This window comes from Ochlerotatus camptorhynchus, unplaced genomic scaffold, assembly GCF_037179485.1.
Source record: "Ochlerotatus camptorhynchus isolate MF236.1 unplaced genomic scaffold, CSIRO-AGI_Acam_v1.1 ptg000077l, whole genome shotgun sequence".
Taxonomy (NCBI): domain Eukaryota; kingdom Metazoa; phylum Arthropoda; class Insecta; order Diptera; family Culicidae; genus Ochlerotatus; species Ochlerotatus camptorhynchus.
Window position 1 is genome coordinate 2,815,763 of NW_027040567.1, and position 6,351 is coordinate 2,822,113.

Here is a 6,351-nt window from a genome sequence, read left to right on the forward strand (position 1 = left end):
TATTTATCCCGATTCAAAAATTTTAGTATAAGCATATAAGTGGAAATAAGAAAAAAAAACGTTAAAAATGAATTACAGATTCGTAATGCACGCATTTCCGTAGAAATCTGATCGATCGACTTCATTGCTGAAATCGTACGTCTATCCAGCGGGACACGGGTTTTCCAGGAAGCTTTGTGGTACGTTCAAAATCATTGAAGGTACGCTATGGTACGCTATTGGTACATTCCAAAGTATCAACTTTGAAATTCGTTAAGTTTGTCCCGCTGAATAGATTGGCGTAATCATAGATCGTATCACTCACGGCTACCAATTCATCGATCTATCAAAAAGAATAGCCCAGCATCCTTTCCATCGAAATTAGATAGGCGGAGAGGTAGTAGTCGGTCTCATATAAAACAAATATGAATGAATTTTTCATTCCCACATCTCCATGAATTACCTAGAGTTACGGCTAGGAGTGCAGATAGGTATTCAGATTCAAGCTTTTATTAATTATTTAGCTGCCCATATGATGTATTCTAGGATAGCTCAGATGGCAAGGCAAGCGGCTGGTGATAGGAAGGTCATGGTTCGAATCCTATACAACGACATGTGTGTATGTATGTATGTTATCAATTTTCTAGTATCTGTGTGGTGGGTGCGCGCTTCAACAGATATGATAACACAACAATCACTAACGAGAACGACACAGCTATGTCCCGTTTTTATTTTCAAATTAATTTTCATGTATAATAGTGTCTAATTGAACATTATTTCACAAGAGAATGTAACCGTTTAGGTACAATTTACTAGATTTTAATTGTTGCATGTTGTTTTAGGAAACTACAATGTTTTTTTAGTGTCAGTGTTGGGTTAGTAGGATTAGTAGGATTGTTGGTAAAATTGCTGTAAATTGAAAAATGTATACATTTGTGTTAGTAGGATTAGTTTGAAATCGATATTTGTATAACCATAATTGGACGAGACAGGATCGAAAGGGGGTTGTGATCAACTGTGGTAGGAAAACTGAATAGGAGAAGAAGATGGTATGCATGGGTGGTGATAAGCTACAAGGAGGGAAAATGGAGGAAATAAGGAACGGATGGAAAACTGGATTGGAAAAGGAGGGCTTTTGATATCTGGGATAGGCAACCATTGCTGAGAAGTTAACCGGCGCACGTGCACAAGACGTGAGTGAATAGTAAGTCTAAAGTACAAAAGTGAACCGAACCAAGTGCCTCAAAGTGCAGTGAACGACATTCTTCTATTCCTGTTCCTGTTCGTTCAGTAACTGAGTTTAACCAAATTCTGATTTTGGCTTGGTTTTGAACAACCATTTGTCCTTCAGGACCTTTTTTTATGTCCCACGTACAGATCCTCACGATCGGCACGTTTCGACCAAGTCAGTCACGACTGTCTTGGTCTAACAGTCCACTTTCCGGCTTGATAATCGCCAGACAGGAGAGCATCCGCAGACGCGGTCCTAATTGAAAAGGAGGAAGACCCTTCTCGGCTCGACCAAGGTGGCCTTGTCACGGTCAGCAGATATTTGCCAACGAAGGGAGACGCCGTTGACCCCGAAAAGACTACTTCGGTAGCTGCATAGGGATCGCTACATTCCCTGGTTGTGAACCGCCATCGCAACGTGCAAACCCAAGTCTTCAAATCCGTCATTTTTGTGACCACAGCTCCAGTCACCAGGAGCCATCTTCCAGACCAATCAAGAAATCACCGATCCACCATTGTCGACGGCAGTGTTGGCAAAATCACCAATCAAATGGTATTTTTTCGCTCTCATTTGCTCTCAAAATATCATGCTTGATATTGATTTTATAAGCTCCTATGATATTACAAGACTATTCACAACGTGCAAAAATCAAGCTGTGAGTTGACTCGACATACAAATGATTCCGTTGCACAAAGTTTCCATAGAAAGAGAAAATATAGTTTGCTATCTCTTTTTACTCTTCACCGATGGCAGACACGAAGCTACTGCTGCCAGCCGTAGTTAAAGTTTCGGTTACGTTCGGGTGTAAGGCAAAAATCATGAAACACAATCTCACCACAGTTTGTTGAAATTTGCAGCTGGTGCGTTTTGTTAGCTTGATATTCCGAGCTGCAATGTCACAGCTTGCAAAATCAACTGCAGTGGTTTGCTTGTTGATTTTTGTCTATGAAAGTCAAGCGTTATCTTGGGCATTGGTGAGATTTGATTTTTTTGGTATTTTACCAACACTGGTCGACGGACTGATCAAGCCACAAACTGCCTAGACAAATCATTATCACCGTCGTAGTCGGCGTAGGCTGTGCCGTTGGTATATTTAAGATTAACCATCACCTCAACCATCAACCTCGTTAATCGATTCTCTTCATCGACTTTCTCTTTGATTTACTACGGCAAAATAAACGAATTTGTTGCCAAGCTCGCAGCACAGTTCGACAGAAGATGATGTTAGCTTGCACCTGGAACAACACACTGAATGGGAAATTCATTTGCAGTTGGGTTATTCGCTAAAGAGAAAATCGATGAAGAGAATTAACAATGATAGGCTTTTTTCTCGTGTTGTGCGAGAGTTATCGCGTATTTCTGTTGTTCATTACATACCAAGTGAAAACTTAATCATATTTTGCCGTGGAGTGTTGTGGTTTTGAGATGCTCGATAACCCTAGAGGGATCGGTTTTAATAAACCGCCATCGTTGGAGTCGTTCGAGTAGTCCTCAGAACTGGCCAAGTGGCCCCCCAAAGTGCATCAGTGTTTATATCACACATGGCTGGAGTAAATTTGATCATTCTGGTGAGACGGTTCCTTTTGGTTTGTTCACAGGATTGGAATTTAAATTTAGAAGCTCGGCTAGCTTGGCGGCTACCGCTTTTGCTTACTGAGCAGAAGAGCATTGGATTAGTCATAAGCTCATCGAGAACAAAATAATTACTATGCTCACATCACCTGCTTAAGCGAATCCTGATCCATCTCCTACCAAACTATCCATATGGGGGCGTCGGTGAGTTGCTGGCCTCCCGTTAAGTAGATGTTACATCAACAATATCCTTCCTTTCCACGTAACTGAGAAGATGGGCGTGGCCGGCAATGGTAATTGTCATGCTTTTCCTGTTGTGAACTTTGATTGGAGAACTATTCCCCAAATAGTTTTCCTTAAGCAATCATAATAAGAACGTTAAAGTTGATACATCCCAACAAACAATTTTAGCTGCAGATCAGCTTATACATACAAAAATTAGCTGCATAAGGCAATTTTCGGCTGTATTAGCTAGTCTGCAGCTAAAATTGTAAGTTGGGATGTCAGTTGCCAGTATGCAATATCCGAATTACTCCGTTACACACGCAACGCATGCAACGCAACAGCTTATTTCCGCATGGACTAACCAATGTTGAACTTCAAGTAAAATAAGAATAATCCATCAATTCAAAAAGAAAATCCAGAGCGTTGAAGTACATTGGATTTATCGATATCAATTATTCATTTTTTTATTATTATAGTCACTTTAACGCTCTTGGGTCATTCATGACTTGTATATGTAAACATACATAACAATACAAAAATTAAAATAATTAACCTACTACATACTTCTACAAGATCAACTTTATCAATATTAACTGGATTATTTATATATTCAAATTACAAGAATACAATACATTATATACATATATTTATTTTACAGGTTATTTTTACAGGCAACTCGCTAATTCAGAGAACATCAGCAAATGCTGATCTTTTAAAACTTCCTGGCTGTCTAGGGAGCATATCTGAAAGAATATCCTGTAACTTATGCAACGTTTCCTGAACATCTACAAAATTTCCTTAAGTTTTAGAAAATTTACTCAAATTTCAAAGTACCTTGAAATTAAACGATGGTCCAAAATCTTCATCTTCAGGAAGTTTATTGAGATTTTTAAGATCTCTGACAAACTGCTATGAAGTTCCCTAAACTGAAACGAAAATCCCTGAAGTCTTCTAAATTTACGAAATTCCTTGAACTTTTTCAAAATGCCCTGTACTTCTATGAAGTTATACGCAGTTCCTCGAATTATTACACAGTCCACAAAACTTCATCAAAGCTTGCTTCACGTCTACGTTTCTCGTTGATTTTCCGCAAATTTCGACGCACGAAATTTCCTGAATTTGTGCGGAATTCTCTGAACTATTTCAAGTCCATGAGGTTTCATCAAAGCTCTAAAGTTATAAAAAAAAAGGTCCCTGAATAATAGAGAGGTTCCCTGCCATTAAACAATAAACTTTTACGAAGATACCTAAACTTGTATAAAGTTCCCACTTCTACGAAGTTTTCTGAACTTTTCCATGATCTCAGAACTTCAAATAATTTCACTAAATTTAGCTCATGATTCATCTGACATATGTTGGTTTTAATGCATAAAACAAAATATAATAATAATACCAAAGAAACATTCAAAATCAGGACAGTGTTCTAGTGAAATCAGTTAACGGAACATTAGAGTCAAACGAAGCATAAGTGTTACTAATAACATTAGCGACAGTATGAGTATGAATAGCCTCATTCAGCCCATATTGTCAATTACGAGCTGCGAGGTGTATGAAGTGTCGTTGTCTTATAACTTTTTCAGGTACGTAGAAGAAGAGTTACCGAAGCAGTTCGATGAAACTCTACGAAGTTCACTGAAGTTCGGTGAGCTTCTACAAAGTTAGCTGAACTTTAAAGAAAAATCTGCACTTCAAGAAAGTTTCCTGAACTTTTAAAAAGTTCCCTTAAGTACCACGAAGTTCCTTGAAGAACTACAAAATTCCTTGCAACTCGGATAGCAGTTCGTACCCTGGTGTAGTGGCTGTAGGTGCATTGTCAGACAGCACCAGAAAATCAACAGAGGAAGTGGTAGAGGTGCAGCATGAAGAGGGGGTGATAATGGACGTGCCCTCAGGAGGCCGATAAAGCATGCAAAAACGAACATCAGCATCTTCGGCAGAAAGGGTTTGCGGATCTGTCGAGATTCGATGCGTTGCAAGCACAAAAAATATAGGAAATCGATTTAGATCTCCATTGTAATAAAGGGCGAACACGAAATTATTGCGACACATTCAACAGGGCATAACTTTTTTACCATTGGGTAAAAATCAACCAAATTTTGCACACTTTCTCATTGATGTGTATTGTGTACATGCTGTCAAACTCGAAGTCGTGTTTTTCGATTCAACGAAAATGGAGGTGAACCAACGCGAGTTGAGAGAGCAAATTCTTTCCAAACACCTGGAATTTCCTGACCTGTCGCACCGGCAGTTGGGAAAAATGTTGAACATTCACCATTCAACCGTCTCCAGAGTGTTGAAGCGGTTGACGTTGGACCACGGCAAAGGAGCTGGAAGAAAACCGGGACCGGAGAACAAAAAGACGGCGGGAAAGGTGAAGCGGATGATTAAAGCAAATCCCAACGTCTCAAGCCGTGATTTGGCTAAAAAGATCGGCATGTCGCAGATCTACGTCCAGAATGCAAAGAAGAGAGCTGGACTACATACATACAAGGTACAGAACTTCCCAAATCGCGATGAGCGGCAACAATCGACGGCTAAAACTCGGGCACGGAAGCTCTACGAGAAGATGCTGACAAAATATGGCTGCTGTGTGATGGACGACGAAACGTATATAAAAGCCGATTTTAAGCAAATTCCGGGGTTGGAGTTTTTCACCGGCAAGAGCAAGTTCGATGTGGACGACAAATTTAAGAAGAAAAAAATGTCGAAGTTCGCCTCAAATATCTCATTTGGCAGGCCATCTGCTCTTGCGGACTGAGGAGTGAGCCTTTCGTGACAAAGGGCACAGTAAATGGCGAGATCTACAAATCTGAGTGCCTCGAGAAGCGCCTTTTGCCGTTCTTGCAGCAGCACGACGAAGCTCCGCTATTTTGGCCAGATTTGGCATCATGCCACTATTCTAAAAGTGACCTGGAGTGGTATGAGGCCAATTCTGTCCATTTTGTTCCAAAGGACATGAATCCGCCAAACTGTCCGAAGCTGCGTCCGGTGGAGCAGTACTGGGCAATAATGAAGCGGGAACTTCGGAAGAGCAAGAAGACAGTCAAAGACGAGAAGGACATGTTAAGAAAATGGAAAAAAAACTGAGAAACTGGTACCGGATGACACTGTAAAGACTTTGATGGAGGGCATCAAGCGAAAATGCGTTCAATTTTACACTCAAGGCTCCATCGATTAACTTTTCTTTTGATTTTTGAAGTAAATACATGTATAAAACTACCCTAAAATTTTGGTTTGATTCTAAACATTATAAGAAAATTGGCATGACATTTTCGGTGTCGCAATAATTTCGTGTTCGCCCTTTATTTGTTTAGTCCTTCGGCTCCACAGAGTTTTCAGATACT